The sequence below is a fragment of the Elephas maximus genome, chromosome 20 (assembly GCF_024166365.1).
Source record: "Elephas maximus indicus isolate mEleMax1 chromosome 20, mEleMax1 primary haplotype, whole genome shotgun sequence".
Lineage (NCBI taxonomy): Eukaryota > Metazoa > Chordata > Mammalia > Proboscidea > Elephantidae > Elephas > Elephas maximus.
This window is the reverse complement of record NC_064838.1, coordinates 75,964,603-75,986,664: the sequence shown is the minus strand read 5'-3', so window position 1 is coordinate 75,986,664 and position 22,062 is coordinate 75,964,603. Positions and strand designations below refer to the sequence as shown.

Below are 22,062 nucleotides of genomic sequence, written 5' to 3'. Positions count from 1 at the left end.
AAAATGACGGAATACTACCCAACTCATTCTATGAAGCCACCATCTCCCTGATACCAAAACCAGGTAAAGACATTACAAAAAAAGAAAATTACAGACCTATATCCCTCATGAACATAGATGCAAAAATGCTCAACAAAATTCTAGCCAATAGAATTCAACAACATATCAAAAAAAATAATCCACCATGACCAAGTGGGATTTATATCAGGTATGAAAGGCTGGTTTAATATTAGAAAAACCATTAATGTAATCCACCGCATAAATAAAACAAAAGACAAAAACCACATGATCTTATCAATTGATGCAGAAAAAGCATTTGACAAAGTCCAACACCCATTTATGATAAAAACTCTCAGCAAAATAGGAATCGAAGGAAAATTCCTCAACATAATAAAGGGCATCTATACAAAGCCAACAGCCAACATCATTCTAAATGGAGAGAGCCTGAAAGCATTTCCCTTGAGAACGGGAACCAGACAAGGATGCCCTTTATCACCGCTCTTATTCAACATTGTGCTAGAGGTCCTAGGCAAATTAGGCTAGACAAAGAAATAAAGGGCATCCGGATTGGCAAGGAAGAAGTAAAATTATCTCTATTTGCAGATGACATGATCTTATACACAGAAAACCCTAAGGAATCCTCCAGAAAACTCCTGAAACGAAATGAAGTGTTTGGCAGAGTCTCAGGTTATAAGATAAACACACAAAAATCACTTGGATTCCTCTACGTCAACAAAAAGAACATCGAAGAGGAAATAACCAAATCAATACCATTCGCAGTAGCCCCCAAGAAGATAAAATACTTAGGAATAAATCTTACCAAAGATGTAAAAGACCTATACAAGCAGAACTACAAAGTACTACTACAAGAAACCAAAAAGGACATACTTAAGTGGAAAAACATACCTTGCTCATGGATAGGAAGAGTGAACATAGTAAAAATGTCTAATTACAAAGTAAGTGAAGCCCAAAGTGGAATTAAAAATCTTTCAGAAAAAAAAATTTTATTTCAGGATAAATTCATTTTAAGCCACCAGGAGTTGTAGCCAGTGGTTCTTTGCAATTTCTCTACAACTATGCATTGGTCCTTGGCCCTATTTTAAGAGCTTTCCTGCTATTGCTATACAGCATAGTCTCTTACCACATTGGTGACTTAGCTTGGCTTAGGGGAATATGTTGTTATTCTGGGCATAATTGTATGTCATTCATTTTAAATATTCAAGTGACCACTTCTGGGGGTTATGCCAAAGGCATTCTATTTTTTTTGAGCCAATGCCTGGGTTTTTTGTTGTCATCTACATGACCCACTTTAATCTTCCCTCAGAATACCCATAACGCCTTCCATAACAGCATTCTCTACCACTTCATTTCTTGACTGTCCATTTCTCAAGAGATTCTTTGCCTGACCAAATGGTGAGTGCATTAACCACAACCCATGAGTGTGTAAAGAGCCAGACATAGCTCTGACTGTGAGAACCAAGTGCTTCCTGCACGCTGAATATACTGCTCATACAGCTGGGCACTGGGTAGAATGAACTTTGCCTTTTTTGACTAAGTTGGTACCATTCAGAGGGAGAATTTCAGCAGATTTCCATATTGAATCACACCCTTCTATATGAGAACTTACTTTTGAAAACAAAGTATCTTCTTTTTCTTTAGCAGGAAGTGAATATTGCATTCATATCTCTCAACAAGAGAAGTGGAAATCTTGCCAGAGTTTCCATTTTGTTTTGAAAATTATACTTATGAATATGATAGACTTCCTCTGAGCCACATTCCTTGCCATGTATCTGTATGTACTATCTTGTTTTTTTATGTTTTGTGACGCTGATCAATCTCTTAGCAAATGAACCTCTGACATCACCCATGACATAAAGGGCGCTCATGATGTCATTTACTCACGTCTCTATGAGAGCCCAGTGATCTTCTACTAGTTGTCTTTCAAACAGCATGCATCTCGAAGCTCTATCAGGAAACTTTAGAATTCCACCTCCTAGTGTTGTTCATCATGGATGGCAGTATTAGGCTTCTGCCAATGTGTCTGCCTGCATATGTTCATAAAATAGACATTTCCAAAGTTATCTGAGCACTAGGATTATGGCTTTCTAATGCAAAAACTGTACTAAGAAAAAAAGAAGACAAAAAACAGAATTGATACATCTTAATTGTGGTATTAATAATTAGCAAAGGATAATTAACATGCCATGGACTGCCAGAAGAATGTAATGAATTAACTTAGAGTGTGCTCATGTCTAAATTTTATCTCACAAAATTGTGAGTATGCTAAGTATATCCTTGGGAAAAAAGTAAACATATATTTCACTTCTTTCTTTTTTTTTCACATATAACTATGCCTAACATTTCTCTGATTCTAGAAGTTCATTTCAAAGAAGAACAATATGGAAATTGTATTTAAATTTTGAAACAGTTACAACAGATTATAATGTAAAAATTAAATCAATTGACACTGTCTCAAAAACACACTCATACACATAAATTAATCCAAATTCATATATACATTTAAGATCAGGGTGTTTCAGTTAGGTTGCTTTTGGTTGCAAATGACAGAAAACTCAACTAAAAACTTTTGAATATGAAGTATTTATTAATCGGACATCACAACTGTAAACTTCAAGGTTATGGCAAGCTTCAGGGTTAGCTGATAAAATATATCAATTTTGTGTAAAGGAGCCATGCATGCAAGTAAAATTTTACCTGGCTCAAAGTTAAGGTGCCAGTCTGAAGTCCTAATCAAGATGAGTCTTGGTCCAACTGAGAATAAAGTGATTAAATTAAGACACATCCTCTTGGATTGAGAGTTAAATCTTTATGTTGTGACTATTGATGAAAGCAATTGTTGATCGTGTTTCAGAAATAGATCAGTATGGTTCCAGCTGACCTAGATCAACATTTGTTCCTATCCAGAGCTGCAGAATTGTGCCTATCTGCCTTTTCAAGAATTGGAAGGTAAATATCAGTCACTTAGCTAGTTCAATGCTCTCTGCCTCTGAGCCGTAGGGTTTATTGGGTATATACTCTCTAACAGTCAGAGTAAGGCCTTCCTCTGCTAGGAATATGGTTAGGCAAGGGAATCTGGGGCTTGTTCTCTCTTCATTTTGAAATAAACATTATCTGCATTACATAAAGATTTACTAATATAAAACTCATAATTTCTTATTCAACTTATTTTAGAATTTTCTCTTCACATTACAGACTTTTCTCATTACTTGCTTGTCTGCTACTTTTTCTTGGCAAGACCCAAGTCTTTTTCCGATAGGGATTGTATAGGGAGGAAAACTGTCCAGGAGAGGTAATTTCATTTGAATTTGTTCCAAATATTCTAACAAACTAATTTATAATGAACTTGCATTGTCTTTCACTTAAAACAGTGATGATGTAAAAAGCCACGCACTACGTCTGCATTTATAAATGGAAGAATTATTTCCTGACAGAATGACCCAAGAGATTTCTGAAAACTCCAATTCCTATCCAGGCTGGAGGCTCTCTTTAATTGGCATCTAGATCTGTAGATGTTCTCTTCTTATATTTTCTGTTAATACTTATCTCTCATTGCTTGTAGGAATTTCTGGAAGTGCATGATTTTCTGAAGTGAAGTTGGAGGGATGTAGGGGCATTCTTCTAATGAGGAAAGAAATGGTTTTTGGATATGCTTTTTGAATGACTGAATTGCTGAAAAGTTCTGCTTCTATCTGTGAGAAAACTCTGTCTTTGACTTTTCTGGGAAGATAAATCCCAGCATTTGCCTTGTTAGGTACAGAATTAATGACTAGGGACATGAGTGTTACCCTAAATCCTCAGTCAAAGTAAAATACTTTTTGGTTGCTTCATCTTAATTAAAAGGAGAAAAATTCAAATAACTAATATCAGTAATTTTTCCTTTTTTCTTTGTTTGTGCCACTAAATAACAGGCTTGGCCAGGTTAATTTCCATTAATTTGCCCAGTTTTTACAAACTCATGCAAACACAGCATCTTCGTTGTTCTTTGAGCACATTTTCCCAACAGGTAAGAACATTCATCTATATACTATCTTTGTACTGTAAAAACTGACCAAAACCAAAATGAAGCCAAACCCTTTGTAGTCAGGTCAATCTTGATTCATAGCGACCCTATAGGGCAGAGTAGAACTGCCCCCATAGAGTTTCCAAAAAGCACCTGGTGGATTTGAACTACTAACCTTTTGGTTGGCAACCGTAGAACTTAACTACTAAATACCAGGGTTTCAATTAAAAACTGACAATATTTTTAAGTGTCTTCATATTCCAGGCATCCACTTTGGATACATATACACCTCCACATTTATAAAAAAAAAATATATATATATACATATGATGAACAGCTTGTATGGAAGCATGAAAAGTGTAACCACTTGGAACTATTACTAGATCTACTGAACACACATTGCCATGTGTTCTGTGTTTGCAGATAAATACATGAGTATCTGCAATTATTCTCAATGAAAGAAGGCCTGATTTTCAGGACCAAGGACAAGACCCAAGAGGTGAGTTTTTGAAATCTCTAATGGAAAACACTCATAAATTTACATGATGTATTGAAATGTAGCTAATGTCTTAAATATATTTCATTAGGTTAATTCTGAATTTGTAAAAATAAGCAAGAGAAACACAAAAATTAATCAGAATATACATAGTCTATTTGGCTTCAGTATTTTAGCCTGGTAGACATTTGCTGTCCATTTGCCAAATAACAAAAGAAACATGTTGTGCATTAAAAACAAGTCTATAGATTTGTAATTTTGGTTCATAGGTAATGTGATATATTAATAAAGATTTATAATTAACTTAGATGTATTTGAACTAAATCAAATAACCAAGCCCGTTGCCATCCAACTGAGTTGATTCTAACTCATAGCAACCCTGTAGCACGGGGTAAAACTACAGGGTTTCCAGGGAGTGGCTGGTGGATTTGAACTGCTGACCTTTGGTTAACAGCCAAGCTCTTAACCACTGAGCCACCAAGGCTTTGTATTTGAACTAACCCAATAAAACCCAGTGCCGTCGAGTCGATTCCGACTCATACCGACCCTATAGGACAGAGTAGAACTGCCCAATAGAGTTTCCAAGGAGTGCCTGGTGGATTCAAACTGCCTACCCTTTGGTTAGCAGCCGTAGCTAGAGAATTTAAGACTATGTGTTATATCAAGTGTGTCAGGGTATAAAGAACAAATGCCTGTTGTGTTTGCAAGCTTGATATGTGCTTTTATGTGTGAATATTTTAAAATTATGACTACAACCTTAGGATATATACGAAAAGAAACAGGGGATCAGGAAATACCTTATCTACTGTAACTTAGAGAGACTTATAAAACTGTAATTGTAATGTACTATAGAGGTTATCAGGAAACCCTGCTGGCGTAGTGGTTAAGTGCTACGGCTGCTAACCAAAGGGTAGGCAGTTCGAATCCACCAGGTGATCCTTGGAAACTCTATGGGGCAGTTCTACTCTGTCCTATAGGGTCGCTATAAGTCGGAATTGATTCGACGGCACTGGGTTTTTGGGTGTTTTTTATAGAGGTTATTTTTGTTACTATGGCATTTTAGTTTCCATTTGTAAAAAGCCAGGATCTTATAAAAATATGTTAAAGGATTTTTTTTCTAGAAAGATGTTAACTTAGGCTTTTAAGTTGAAAGCCTACTAATATTTTAGTTTTTATAGTATCAACACCTTGAGGACTGCAACTATAGTGGATACTTTACATACTCATTTTCTTTACATGTAATTTAGCTGGCCAATAGAATATTCATTTCAGTGAAATCCAGCATTAATGATTAATAAGATTAAGAACATTAGACTTTGCAGAAGATAAGTAGTAAAAAATAATCAGATATAAACTATCTTTACCATTATATTCTTCAGCAGATGTGCCTTTATTAATCTACAGCTTCTAAAATGAAAGAACTCCTGAGTCACCCAGACATACAGAACTCTCATTACAGCTGGTTTCTAAAAGAAAGCTCAAAATTCTTCTGTACATGTTCCTGTCCCCGCCAAACCAAATCCATATAAATGAAATCAGCTTGTCTACATCTGAGGTTTAGTCATTCAGCAACTTTCTCCAACAATGAATAATCCTAAAGTTTGTGTTTATATCTATATATGTACTATTCACTCTCATTTGAATTTGTCCTTAACCGTAAGAGGTAGGGACTTTGAGGAGTCAATGTTCTTGTTCTTTTTGTTGTTGTTTTTCCTTTTGAATTTTCTTTTCTTTTTCGCCTTTTCCTTCCCTTCCTTTCTTTTTTCTTCCCTTTCCTTCTCCTCTCCTCCTATCTTTCTTTTATCTTTTCGTCTTCTCTCCCTTTTCACCTTCCTTTGCTTTCATTTTCTTTTCTTTTTTGTTCTTTATTTGCTAGGAGGGTCTCTGTTTATTTGCAATGGCTTCCCAAGAAGCCTCCTGAGTAAGTTCAGGAAGCCTCAGAGGTTGACCTTCCAGCACTCTTTCACTAGAAGAAATCTTCCTGAAGAAGATTTGTTAAAAACACTATCCACACTTAACACATTAATATTGTGTATAATTTTTTTTTATATAATTTACTGGGTATAATATTTCTTAACTATAATTTCTCTGCTTCCTGATTTGATTCTTCTTTCTTTCATTTTCTACTCTTTAGGCCTCCATCTGATGCATGGGTACAATCTTTTCCTTTTTTCTGCTTAACTTCCGTCAATATACATAGCATGACAGGTAGATATTACTACAGATATGCAGCAAAATAGATAATTCTTACAATGTACAGCTTTATCGATGTCCGAAACTGGGTGTTCATGAGTTATAGGTATATAATATTCTTTTTATAAATAATGTACATATTACCAAATAGACAAAGATCCAGATGATTTGTTTTGATCCGATGTCTATAGTGAAACATTCAAGAACAATAATAAAAGTTATGGTTTGTTGATTATCAGGTTCCAGGCAGTGATCTAGGTGCTTTACATGCAAAAAAAGATACACACAACCTTAAGAGGTAGGTGTTATTAGTATCCCCATTTTACAAATTCTGAAACTGAGCCACAAAGAGGTTTATTAAGTTGCCCAAGGTCACATAGACAGTAAGTGGTGAAGGTGGAATTCAAACACTGTTTTACCAGAGTTCACATTATTCTTCACTGCTATGTCCCCTCTAAGGGTGTCCTGGGCCTTAAATAGGCACACACTGAGTGAGATACCTTACCCATTATCTGCTCACTGTAAAGGTCAAATCTAAAAACTGGCTAGCATTTTCAAAGTAACATTGATGAGCTTGGAGATTGTTGTTTAATTATAAATATATAAATAGAAGTATCCAGCAGAATAAAATTAGGTGGGTTTTCACTGAAAGTATCATAGACAGTTGAACTAGGAAGGATTCCAAGATTATCTAATTTAATCCTTTTATTTTCCAATGAGTAAATTGAGACAGACTTGTGACTAAATTTAGAAAATGACTACAACTCATACTTTCTTATGCTGAGTTTGGACTTTTCCTTTGAATATACTCCTTTTTGAAATCTGGGCATTGAAGTTCTAATATTGACCACTCTTGGTGCCTAAGAAGCATTATATATAAAACGCTGTTCCATTGTCTTCTATCTTTACAGTGTCTATTTTCTCCCCCCGTCACTACCCAGCTCACCCCCAGTTGGTTTGAAAATACTGGTTGCTAAAGTACTAGCTGGTAACTTCGGTTCAAAAATATTTGCTGAAAATATAGATCGTATTGCAGGGGTACTCACCACAAATACTACCAACTTAAAGTAACAACTCTATCCCAAAAGAGTATAGAAGTGTGTTAAGAGTGGTGGGGTAGGCAAAGAGGAAATAGAAAGCATTATGGACCCTTAAGAAGAGATCGACAATCTATGTCCAAATAATTGCTACAGGGAATTTTGTGCTAAATAATTGATACATTTCAAATTCCAGCCTCTTCAAATTTAAGGATTCATGAAGACTGGACAACCTTTGAGGCAGGAGGGACTCAGCTTCTAATAGTGGAACATCATAATATTTAATGAGATATTCCTGAAGAGGGGTTATTTTTGGTGCTGTATAGATCATATTGTAAAGGTACTCACCACAAATAGTACCAACTCTAAGTACTGATTCTATGTAAATTTATTTATTTAGAGTTTATCTTCACCACCAGAGAATAAGATTCTTGAGAACAGAAATAATTTCCTTTGTTGTCATTACTGACTTCAGTGCCAAGCACTGTCTTATTCTAAAAAAAAGATTAACTGTTGGGTCTCTGACTGCTCTTCTGTATAGAAGATCCACTAACATTTGGAGATAGAACCGCTTATTTGTAGGTCCAATCCAGTCATCTGAGAAGTAGAATTGTTGAGGGAATTGGGATATTTGGAAGAGAAACCCAGTAGACATTTCTAAATGTTTATTAAGTATAAGCCACTGTAGAAGATTAATAGTGAAGAAGTGCTCCATGACCTAATGGACATACTAAAAATTGTGTTCATGATTTCATTACAGGTCTTGTTCTACTGAGCTCCCATCTCTGAAACAGGTCTTGTAAAAGAGTAAATGGGACACGGTAACAATGTAACAGAATTTGTCCTCCTGGGACTCACTCAGGATCCTGAAGGCCGAAAAGCGTAATTTGTCATATTTTTGCTCATTTACATTGTAATGATGTTGGGCAACTTGCTCATTGTCATGACTGTTATTGTCAGCCCCTCTCTGGACTCCCCCATGTACTTTTTCCTTGCCTATCTGTCACTCTTGGGTGTTGTTTTTTCCACTGCTTATTCCCCTATAATAATTGTAGACTGACTCTATGATAAAAAGACTATTTCCTTCCCAGCTTGCATGGGCCAGCACTTTATAGAACACTTATTTGGTGGTGCTGAGGTCTTCTGGTGGCAATGGCCTATGACTGCTATGTGGCCATCTGTAAGGCACTGCACTACTTGACCATCATGAATCAACGGGTTTGCATTCTATTGCTGGTGGTGGCCTGGGTTGGAGGATTTTGCACTTTGTGGTTCAACTTCTCTTTGTGTACAACCTCCCCTTCTGTGGCCCCAATGTCATTGATCACTTCAGCTGTGACTTGTACCCATTGTTGGAACTTGCTTGCACTGACATCTATTTTATAGGGCTCTCTATTGTTGCCAATGGTGGAGCCATCTGTACGGTAATTTTTATCCTTCTACTAATCTCCTATGGGGTCATTCTAAGTCCCCTGAAGACTCATAGTCAGAAAGGGAGGTGCAAAGCCCTCTCTACCTGCAGCTCTCACATCACAGTAGTTGTCCTCTTTTTTTTTTTTTTTTTATTAAGCTTCAAGTGAACATTTACCATTCCAATCAGTCTGTCATATGTAGGTTTACATACATCTTACTCCCTTCTCGCACTTGCTCTCCCCCTATTGAGTCAGCCCTTACAGTCTCTTGTTTCGTGCAAATTTTACCTTCTTCCCTCTCTCTCTATCTTCCCATCCCCCCTCCAGTCAAGAGTTGCCAACACACTCTCCCGTGTCCACCTGATTTAATTAGCTCACTCTTCATCAGTATCTCTCTCCCCCCCACTGACCAGTCCTTTTCATGCCTGATGATTTGTCTTCGGGGATGGTTCCTGTCCTGTGCCATCAGAAGTTCTGGGGAGCATTGTCTCTGGGATTCCTCTAGTCGCAATCATACCATTAGGTGTGGTCTTTTAATGAGAATTTGGGGTCTGCATCCCATTGGTCTCCTGCTCCCTCAGGAGTTGTCTGTTGTGTTCCCTGACAGGGCAGACATCGATTGTGGCCGGGCACCAACTAGTTCTTCTGGTCTCAGGATATTGTAGGTCTCTGGTTCAAGTGGCCCTTTCTGTCTCTTGGGTTCTTAGTTGTCGTGTGACCTTGGTGTTCTTCCTTTGCCTTTGCTCCCGGTGGGTTGAGACCAATTAATGTATTTTAGATGGCTGCTTGTTGGCATTTAGGACCCCAGGTGCCTCAATTCAAAGTGGGATGCAGAGTGCTTTCATAATAGAATTGTTTTGCCCATTGATTTAGAAGTCCTCTCAAACCAAGTTCCCCAGACCCCAGCCCCTGCTTCGCTATCCTTTGAAGCTTTCATTTTATCTCGGAAACCTCTTTACTTTTAATCCTGTCCAATTAGGCTGACCTTCCTTGTTTTGAGTGTTGTCTTTCCCTTCACCCAAAGCAGTTCCCATCTACAGATTGATCAATAAAAAGCCCTCTCCCTCCCTCCCTCCCTCCCTCCCCCCTTTGTAACCACAAAAGTATGTGTTCTTTTCCGTTTTTTCTATTTCTCAAGATCTTATAATAGTGGTCTTATACAATATTTGTCCTTTTGCAACTGACTCATTTCGCTCAGCATAATGCCTTCCAGATTCCTCCATGTTATGAAATGTTTCAGAGATTCGTCACTGTTCTTTATCGATGCGTAGTATTCCCTTGTGTGAATATACCACAATTTATTTACCCATTCGTCCGTTCATGGACATCTTGGTTGCTTCCAGCTTTTTGCTATTGTAAACAGAGCTGCAATAAACATGGGTGTGCATATATCTGTTTGTGTGAAGGGTCTTGTATTTTTAGGGTATATTCCGAGGAGTGGGATTTCTGGGTTGTATGGTAGTTCTATTTCTAACTGTTTAAGATAATGCCAGATGGATTTCCAAAGTGGTTGTACCATTTTACAATCCCACCAGCAGTATATGAGAGTTCCAGTCTCTCCGCAGCCTCTCCAACATTTATTATTTTGTGATTTTTGAATTAATGCCAGTCTAGTTGGTGTCAGATGGAATCTCATCGTAGTTTTAATTTGCATTTCTCTAATGACTAATGATCGAGAGCATTTTCTCAGGTATCTGTTGGCTGCCTGAATATCTTCCTTAGTGAAATGTGTGTTCATATCCTTTGCCCACTTCTTGATTGGGTTGTTTGTCTTTTTGTGGTTGAGTTTTGACAGAATCATGTAGATTTTAGAGATCAGGCGCTGGTCTGAGATGTCATAGCTGAATATTCTTTCCCAGTCTGTAGGTGGTCTTTTTACTCTTTTGGTGAAGTCTTTAGATGAGCATAGGTGTTTGATTTTTAGGAGCTCCCAGTTATCTGGTTTCTCTTCATCATTTTTGGTAATGTTTTGTATTCTGTTTATGCCCTGTATTAGGGCTCCTAGGGTAGATCCTATTTTTTCTTCCATGATTTTTATCGTTTTAGTCTTTATGTTTAGGTCTTTAATCCACTTGGAGTTAGTTTTTGTGCATGGTGTGAGGTATGGGTCCTGTTTCATTCTTTTGCAAATGGATATCCAGGTATGCCAGCACCATTTGTTAAAAAGACTATTATTTCCCCAATTGACTGACACTGGTCCTTTGTCAAATATCAGCTGCTCATACGTGGATGGATTTATATCTGGATTCTCAATTCTGTTCCATTGGTCTATGTGCCTGTTGTTGTACCAGTACCAGGCTGTTTTGACTACTGTAGCTATATAATAGGTTCTGAAATCAGGTAGGGTGAGGCCTCCCACTTTCTTTTTCTTTTTCAGTAATGTTTTGCTTATCCGGGGGTTCTTTCCTTTCCATATGAAATTAGTGATTTGTTTCTCTATTCCCTTAAAGTATGACATTGGTATTTGGATTGGAAGTGCGTTGTATGTATAAATGGCTTTTGGTAGAATAGACATTTTTACTATGTTAAGTCTTCCTATCCATGAGCAGGGTATGTTTTTCCATTTAATGTGTCCTTTTGAATTTCTTGTAGCAGAGTTTTATAGTTTTCTTTGTATAGGTCTTTTACATCCTTGGTAAGATTTATTCCTAAGTATTTTATCTTCTTGGGGGCTACTGTGAATGGTATTGATTTGGTTATTTCCTCTTCGGTGTTCTTTTTGTTGATGTAGAGGAATCCAAGTGATTTTTGTATGTTTATTTTATATCCTGAGACTCTTCCAAACTCTTCTATTAGTTTCAGTAGTTTTCTGGAGGATTTCTTAGGGTTTTCCATGTATACGATCATGTCATCTGCAAATAGTGATAGCTTTACTTCCTCCTTACCAATCTGGATACCCTTTATTTCTTTGTCTAGCCTAATTGCCCTGGCTAGGACTTCAAGTACGATGTTGAATAAGAGCGGTGATAAAGGGCATCCTTGTCTGGTTCCCGTTCTCAAGGGAAATGCTTTCAGGTTCTCTCCATTTAGAGTGATATTGGCCGTTGGCTTTGCATATATGCCCTTTATTATGTTGAGGAATTTTCCTTCAATTCCTATTTTGGTGAGAGTTTTTATCATAAATGGGTGTTGGACTTTGTCAAATGCCTTTTCTGCATCAATTGATAAGATCATGTGGTTTTTGTCTTCTGTTTTATTTATGTGATGGATTACATTAATGGTTTTTCTGATATTAAACCAGCCTTGCATACCTGGTATAAATCCCACTTGATCAGGGTGAATTATTTTTTTGATATGTTGTTGGATTCTATTGGCTAGAATTTTATTGAGGATTTTTGCATCTATGTTCATGAGGGATATAGGTCTAAAATTTTCTTTTTTTGTAATGTCTTTACCTGGTTTTGGTATCAGGGACATGGTAGCTTCATAGAATGAGTTGGGTAGTATTCCGTCTTGTTCTATACTTTGAAATACCTTCAATAGTAATGGTGTTAAGTCTTCTCTGAAGGTTTGGTAGAACTCTGCAGTGAAGCCATCTGGGCCAGGACTTTTTTTTGTTGGGAGTTTTTTGATTACCATTTCAATCTCTTTTTTTGTTATGGGTCTATTTAGTTGTTCTACTTCTGAATGTGTTAGTTTAGGTAAGTAGTATTGTTCCAAGAATTTATCCATTTCTTCTAGGTTTTCAAATTTGTTAGAGTACAATTTTATGTAGTAATCTGATATGATTCTTTTGATTTCATTTGGTTCTGTTGTGACGTGGTCCTTCTCGTTTCTTATTCGGGTTATTTGTTTCCTTTCCTGTTTTTCTTTAGTCAGTCTAGCCAATGGTTTATCAATTTTGTTAATTTTTTCAAAGAACCAGCTTTTGGCTTTGTTAATTCTTTCAATTGTTTTTCTGTTCTCTAATTGATTTAGTTCAGCTCTAATTTTTATTATTTGTTTTCTTCGGGTGCCTGATGGATTCTTTTGTTGCTCACTTTCTATTTGCTCAAGTTGTCGGGACAGTTCTCTGATTTTGGCTCTTTCTTCTTTTTGTATGTGTGCATTTATCGATATAAATTGGCCTCTGAGCACTGCTTTTGCTGTGTCCCAGAGGTTTTGATAGGAAGTATTTTCATTCTCGTTGCTTTCTAAGAATTTCCTTATTCCCTCCTTGATGTCTTCTATAACCCAGTCTTTTTTCAGGAGGGTATTGTTCATTTTCCGAGTATTTGATTTCTTTTCCCTAGTTTTTCTGTTATTGATTTCTAGCTTCATTGCCTTGTGGTCTGAGAAGATGCTTTGTAATATTTCGATGTTTTGGATTCTGCAAAGATTTGTTTTATGCCCTAATATGTGGTCTATTCTAGAGAATGTTCCATGTGCGCTAGAAAAAAAAGTATATTTTGCAGCAGTTGGGTGGAGAGTTCTGTATAAGTCAATGAGGTCAAGTTGGTTGATTGTTGTAAGTAGGTCTTCCGTGTCTCTATTGAGCTTCTTACTGGATGTCCTGTCCTTCTCCGAAAGTGGTGTGTTGAAGTCTCCTACTATATATGTGGAGGTGTCTATCTCACTTTTCAATTCTGTTAAAATTTGATTTATGTGTCTTGCAGCCCTGTCATTAGGTGCGTAAATATTTAATATGGTTATGTCTTCCTGATCAATTGTCCCTTTTATCATTATATAGTGTCCTTCTTTATCCTTTGTGGCGGATTTAAGTCTAAAGTCTATTTTGTCAGAAATTAATATTGCTACTCCTCTTCTTTTTTGCTTATTGTTTGCTTGATATATTTTTTTCCATCCTTTGAGTTTTAGTTTGTTTGTGTCTCTAAGTCTAAGGTGTGTCTCTTGTAGGCAGCATATAGATGGAGCGTGTTTTTTTATCCAGTCCGTGACTCTCTGTCTCTTTATTGGTGCATTTAGTCCATTTACATTCAGCGTAATTATAGATAAGTAAGTTTTTAGTGCTGTCATTTTGATGCCTTTTCATGTGTGTTGTTGGCCATTTCATTTTTCCACATGCTTTTTTGTGCTGAGACGTTTTTCTTAGTAGCTTGTGAGATCCTCATTTTCATAATGTTTAACTTTGTGTTTATTGAGTCGTTACGTTTTTCTTGGCTTTTTTCTTGAGTTATGGAATTGATATTCCTTTTTGTGGTTACCTTTTTATTTACCCCTATTTTTCTAAGTAAAAACCTAACTTGTATCCTTCTATTTCGCCTTGTATCACTCTCCATCTGGCAGTCCAATGCCTCCTATATTTAGTCCCTCTTTTTGATTATTTTGATCGTTTTTCTATTGATTTCCATGATTTCCTGTTGTGTGTATTATTTTGTTTATTTATTTATTTTTTAGAATTAGTCTTAATTTGTTTGTTTTTGTGCTTTCCCTGTTTGAGTTGCTTTGATATCAGCACGTTCTGTTTTGTGACCTTGTATTGTGCTGGTACCTGATATTATTGGTCATCCGGCCAATCTCCTTTAGCATTTCTTGCAGTCTTGGTTTAGTTTTTGCAAATTCTCTAAACTTGTGTTTATCTGTAAATATCTTAATTTCTCCTTCATATTTCAGAGAGAGTTTTGCTGGATATATGATCCTTGGTTGGCAGTTCTTCTCGTTTAGTGCTCTGTATATGTCGTCCCATTCCCTTCTTGCCTGCATGGTTTCTGCTGAGTAGTCTGAACTTATTCTTATTGATTCTCCCTTGAAGGAAACCTTTCTTTTCTCCCTGGCTGCTTTTAAAATTTTCTGTTTGTCTTTGGTTTTGGCAAGTTTGATGATGATATGTCTTGGTGTTTTTCTTTTTGGATCAATCTTAAATGGGGTTCGATGAGCATCTTGGATAGATATCCTTTCGTCTTTCATGATGTCAGGGAAGTTTTGTGTCAGGAGTTCTTCAACTATTTTCTCTGTGTTTTCTGTCCCCCCTCCCTGTTCTGGGACTCCAATTACTCGTAAGTTATCCTTCTTGATAGAGTCCCACATGATTCTTAGGGTTTCTTGGTTTTTTTAAATTCTTTTATCTGATTTTTTTTCAGCTATGTTGGTGTTGTTTCCCTGGTCCTCCAGAAGTCCCAGTCTACATTCTAATTGCTCGAGTCTGCTCCTCTGACTTTCTATTGCGTTGTCAAATTCTGTAATTTTATTGTTAATCTTTTGGATTTCTACATGCTGTCTCTCTATGGATTCTTGCAACTTGTTAATTTTTCCACTATGTTCTTGAATAATCTTTTTGAGTTCTTCAACAGTTTTATCAGTGTGTTCCTTGGCTTTTTCTGCATTTATCCTAATTTCATTTGTGATATCTTTAAGCATTCTGTAAATTAGTTTTTTATATTCTGTATCTGATAATTCCAGGATTGTATCTTCATTTGGGAAAGATTTTGATTCTTTTGTTTGGGGGGTTGGAGAAGCTGTCATGGTCTGTTTCTTTATGTGGTTTGATATGGACTGCTGTCTCCGAGCCATCACTGGGAAACTAGATTTTCCAAGTCGTCAGCTGGTGCGCTGGCTCCTAGTTCTGAAAACAGTCGCTGTCTGCCCGTATTTGTTCGTCCTCCGTCTCTAAGTCTGTGCTTGTTGTTCAGAGTTCGTAGATTGTTATGTATGTGATCGATTCCCTTGTTTTTCCGAGTCTTTGTTGCAAGAGGGATCCGCGGGAGCGTCCACCTAGTCCGCCATCTTGGCCCCCGCCCCTGTCCTCTTTTTTGTTCCCTCTATTTTCTTGTATGTTAGACCTGTTTCCAACTTTCCCGTTGACAAATCTATGACTGCAGTCTTTACAGTTATCACTCCAATGTTGAATTCTCTGATATACAGCTTGAGAAATTCTGAGATGAAAAATGCTATGGAAAAAATCTGGAATAGAAAATTAACCACAGGTATACTAAGAATATGCTTCCACACTGAAAATATTATTGCTAATGCTAAAGCAAGAAATAGGAAATAAATTATCACAATGACTGATTTAGTCAATTCTATGGATTCTCTAGGTATACTTCTTTTTATTGATACAAAAAAAAAAAAAAGGCATCCGAAATGTAGAATAAATTATTCTTCTAGTTTAGAATTAACCTAATAGAGTCATTCTGGAGGCTGGATGAATGGCATAGGTATTTTTCCTGTTATAAACAAAAATAAAACTAAGCTCACCTTGTAAATTTATTTTTCTGAGCATATACTGAAACAGGACTTAGAAGAAATTCTTTTTTTTTCTTTCTCTTTTAAAAAGAGCAAAACAAGTTACTTTAGAAACTTTTCTATCACTGAATTTAATGAGAAAACATTTTGGCTAATACTTAGAACAAATTTCTGAGGCCAAGAGAGTGATTTAAAATTTTACTGTTCATCATCCTCTTAGCACAACAGCTTTTTGTAGCTGTACTATGCATTTTGTGTTTAAAATTACTTCTGTTCTTCTGGCCAATGTCCATGTATTTTTAATTCTGCATATTTAAGTGGGACATGATATTGTGTTTTGTTTGAGACACCGTAAGTGAGTAATTTTGATAGATGGGATGTGGTTGATGAAAAAAACTCACTCTAGTTCTTGATTAGAGGACAGATATATTTCAATTTGGATTTGAAAATCAAAATCTAAGTTATAAACATATTTTATGTATTCCTCATTAGTTATTATGTGCATTTTTTTTTTGCAGTTCTTAAAAGAGTAGATAGAGCTTCTGATTTTATCTCCATGAAATTGAAGGTATGGAAAGAAACGTGTTATGTTGCATAAACAGCATGTCCCCTAAAAGTTGTATTAAAATTAAATGCTTTTTACTTAAAGATTTAGTAATGATTTGTTTTGGCAGAAACAAAATTTTGTTTTTTCAACTTTACGAAAAAAAATAAGTTTTTCTCAGTCTACAGCCCATCCAGGGACTTCCCAGAGCCAGAAAGCAGGAAGAATTTCCTCAGTGTAACATGGATCTTTATCTATGTTTAACAAGAGTTTACTTTTCTAACTAAAAGAAAGATTTTAGAATTTTTCTTATTTTTAAATTTTAGTGTGTAATTTTTCATGTGTATCCAACAACATACACAATTGTTTATAAATCTTGTAGCCTCTTACCTAGAATATTATCCATACCATTGAAACTGCCTGATTTCACTTCCCCGATGCCATTTCTCCACCCCTTCTCAGAAGGAATTCCATTCCTAGTTTTTTAATCATAGTTAAAAATAGTTTAACTTTGAATGTATATATCCTTAATGTATATTTTTATTTTTTATTTCTTACTTTTATTAAAATTACATTATGTATCTCATAGTTTTCAGAACCTTAATTTTTATCAATGTTTACCATTTAATAGTTGATTATATATCTGCGTGTCGTTCTTGTCCAGTTATTTTTCCTGCTGCATATTATTTCATTGTTTGAATATACCATAGGTTATGTATCCATCCTTGGTCAGTGCTCGTACAGATTGTTTCCAGTTTTTGTTACCATAAGCAGTGTCGTTGTGGACACTCTAAAATAAATTATTTTGTATTAAATAGGGTATTTACATGTTCACTTTTACAGATGGTTGCAATTTTTCCCTGAAGTGGTATCATCAGTTATACTCCTGCCACCAGAGTTGAACAGTTCCATTACTCTGTATACTTACCAGCACCAGATACTGTAGATGCTTGATACTTTGGTCATTCAGTGGGTGTAAAACTGTGATTTCACTGTGGTTTTAATTTGCATTTCTTATTTCTATTGAAGTTGAGCATGTTTTCATATGTTTATTAGATGTCACTTTGTTCCCTTCTTCTATGATATGTATAGCATATTCTTGCCTTTTGCCAGTTTTTCAACTGGGTTGTCTTTCTGTTATTATTTTTTTTATGTATCCTGTGTACTAATTCTTAAATTTCATTTAAAAGTAGTACAAAAGTCTTTTCCCTGTTTGTGTTTTTTTCTTTTTACACTTTTATAATTTCATTTGAAATACTTCTTAATGTAGTTAAATTTCTCAGTCTTTATGTATTTGGTTAACACGTCTATGTCTTACTTAAGATGTCCTCTAATATAAAACCAAAACTTGCTGGGGTCGAGTAGATTTGGACTCATAGCGACCCTATAGGACAAAATAGAACTGCCCGCATATGGCTTCCAAGGAGTAACTGGTAGATTTGAACTGCCAACCTTTTGGTTAGCTGCCAAACTCTTAACTGTTGTACCACGAGGGCTCCATCCTCTAATACAAGGACAGGAAATCATTCTATATTGTCTTCTAAAGATTTCAAAATTTTGTATTTTTAATACCTGATTTAAATCTACTGAATATTTTATTTTTATAGCTAAACATGACAGCAGCACAGTAATCTATTCTTTCTGCCTTTTTCATCGGCATAGAATCCCCAAATAAAAATGGGACTAACTCCATTTAAATGTAATGGAATAATGGCTGTGTTCATTGGCAGACACGTTTCTGTCTTAGCAACTAGGGCTTCCAAACATAGCCAGCTCAAAATTTTGAGTACACAAAGCAGAAATGCTTTAAGTGGTTTATTATGACTATTCGACATAATAGTGACAAGGGCCACTCTGACCTCTATGTTTTGTTCACAAGCTTTTTATTCTGGCTACAGGAGAGATGCTCTTGGTTTAAGTATATACCACATTCTGCGGGATAGCATACCAATGCCATTTTTGTTGTCTTTTGTTTTCCAGGCAGCACTATCATAGAGTATTCAGAACAAAATCCATAATTTTATCATGTCTGATGGGTAAAGGGAGCATTAGTAAGACCAGTAAAGTTCATGCATATTAGTGGGTTGCTTTGTTTTGAAATGTATTTCTTGGTCATAGATAATCTTTGGTGAGACTTCATGGCAATGAATAAAAAGTTTCTTGCAAATCTACAAACAGCAGAGCTAAAAAGAGAACAAAGTCTCTTCCTGTGAAGAGAAATCACTGCCTCTTTCATGATTGACTGGGTCTAATATAATAATAATAACAACCACTTGTCTGTCAGCTTGTTGTACTGTCAAGTCTCATGTGTTGCTATGATGGTGAAAAATATACCATCAGTATTTCAAATACCCATGGCTGACAAGTTTCAGAAGAGCTTCCAGACTAAGACAGGCTAGGAGGAAGAACCTGGTAATCTACTTCCAAAAAAAAAAAAGAAAGAAAAATCGACCAGTGAAAACCTTATGAATAGCAACGGAACATTGTCTGATATAGTGCTGGATGATGAGATCCTCAGCTTGGAAGGTGCTCAACATACAACTGGGGAAGAGCTCTCTCCTCAAAGTACAGCTGACTTTAATGACTTAGATGGAGTCCAGTTTTTAGGACCTTCATCTGCTGATGTGGCACAACTCAAAATGAGAAGAAACAGCTGCAAGCATCCCTTAGCAATGAGAACATGGAATATACAAAGTATGAATCAAGGAAAACTGGAAATTCTCGAAAATGAAATGTTTGGAGATTGATATCCTAGGCATTGATGAGCTGAAATGGACTGGTATTGGCCATTTTGAATCAGACAATCATATGGTCTACTATGCCTGGAATGACCAGTTGAAGAGAAATGGCATCACATTCACTGTCAAAAAGAACATTTCAAGATCTATCTATCCTGAAGTACAATACTGTCAGTGATAGGGTAATAGTGATACACCTAAAAGGAAGACCAGGTAATACGACTATTATTCAAATTTACACACAAACCACTAATGCCAAAGATGAAGAAACTGAAGATTCAGACTTCTGCAGTCTGAAATTGATCAAACATGCAATCAAGATGCATTCATAATTTTTGGTGATTGGGATACAGAAGTTGGAAATAAAGAAGAACAAACAGTAATTGGAAAATATGGCCTTGGTCATAGAAATGATGTTAAAGATTGCAAGATAGAATTCTGTAAGAACAATGGCTTATTCATTAGAAACACCTTTTTTTAACAACATAAACGGTGACTATACAGGTGGACCTTACCAGATGGAATACACAGGAATCAAATGGACTACATCTGTGGAGTGAGACAATGAGGAAGCTCAATATCGTCAGTCAGAACAAGGACAGGGGCTGACTGAGGAACAGACCATCAATCAGTCATGTGTAAGTTCAAATTGAAGCAGAAGAAAATTGAAACAAGCCCATGAGAGCCAAAGTACAACCTTGAGTATATCCCACCTGCATTTAGAGACTATTTCTCAAGACTAGATTTTGATGCATTGAACACTAACGACCAAAGACTAGATGAGTTGTGGAATGACATCAAGGACATCATACATGAAGAAAGCAAAAGGTCACTAAAAAGATGGTAAAGGAAGAAAACACCAAAATGTATGTCAGAAGAGGCCCTGAAATTTCCTCTTGAAGGCAGAACAGCTAAAGTGTATGGGACAAATTATGAAGAAAAAGAGCTGAACAGAAGAGTTCGAAGGATGGATTGAGAAGACAAAGTATTATGATGAAATGTGTAAAAACCTGCAAGTAGAAAACCAAAAAGGAAGAACATACTTAGCATTTCTCAAGCTGAAAAAAAAAAATTAAGCCTTGATTTGCAATATTGAAGAAATCTATGGGAAAAATATTAAACAATGCTGGCAGCATCTAAAGAAGATGGATGGACAGAAGAAAGATGTGGCAGTCTGCTTCTGTAAAGATTATAGCCTTGGAAACCCTATAAGGCACTTCTACTCTCTCCTATAGGGCCAGTATGATTTGGAATTGGCTCCATGTCAATGGGTTTTTCTTTTTCTCTTTTTATTACGCCCTAGAAGGAGTCCTGGTGCTGCAACATTTAAGCACTAGGCTGCTAATCGAAAGGTTGGTGGTTGGAACCCATCCACTAGCTCTGCAGGGGAAAGACCTGTCTCAATCCTCTTCGGTAAAGATTACAGCCTAGCTTAGGAGCAATGAGTTTGTGACAACTGTGGACGAAAAACTCACAAAAAGAGGAGGAGAATGGTTGCACAACTCAAAGAATATGAGAAATGTAACTGCATTGCACATGTAGAAATTGTTGAATCAGTGTATATTCCACTGTGTATATTACCAACAACAACAAAAAAATAAAATAAACTGCTGAAAAAAGAAGATGGAAGGAAAAAAGTCATTGTACTAAAAGAATTGGTGAAATTCAACCATTTCAGCAGATAGCATGTAATCAAGAACTGATGGTACTGAAGGAAAAAATCTAAGCTGTGCTGAAGACATTGGTGAAAAACAAGCCTCCAGGAATTGATGGAATACCAGTTGAGATGTATCAGCAAATGGATGCCACCCTGGAAATTCTTCACAACTTCAGTCTTTTCTCCATTTATCAGGATGTTGCTTATTGGTCCACATGTGAGGATTTTTGTTTTCTTTATGTTGAGGTGTAGCCCATACGGAAACCCTGGTGGCGTAGTGGTTAAGTGTTATGGCTGCTAACCAAGAGGTCGGCAGTTCGAATCCACCAGGTGCTCCTTGGAAACTCTATCATGCAGTTCTACCCAGTCCTATAGGGTCGCTATGAGTCAGAATCGACTTTAAGGCTGTGGGTTTGTTTGTTTGTGTGGGTAATCCATACTGAAAGCTGTGGCCTTTGATCTTCATCAGTAAGTTGTTCAAGTCCTCTTCACTTTCAGCAAGCAAGGTTGTGTAATATCTGCATAATGTAGGTTGGTTTCCGGTTATAATATAACACACACACGTGTGTAGAGCTCATAAAATGAAATAAATGATATATAATGTTAAATTCAGTATTTTGAAGGACGTTCTGGAGAAAGCCTTCTTATTTTCAGCAGATCATGTCACAGATGTAGCCGCTCACACATAGAACCCAGCTTTAATACCAAAGTCTCATCATGGAGAGTGAAGCAAAATATATGGGAAAATTATTGTGGGAGAAGGTTCCAAGGACCCATTTTCTAAAGAACTCTTGTGTGCAAGGCTCTATGGAGGAAACATTGTTGAGTAGGGCATCAAATTT

The 22,062-nt window shown here is 36.4% G+C and overlaps 1 pseudogene; it reads left to right on the top strand.

Moving 5' to 3' along the window:
* Positions 1-2,693: 2,693 nt before the first annotated feature.
* Positions 2,694-16,090, top strand: LOC126063687 (olfactory receptor 4A5-like; annotated as a pseudogene).
* The last annotated feature ends 5,972 nt before the right edge of the window (positions 16,091-22,062 follow it).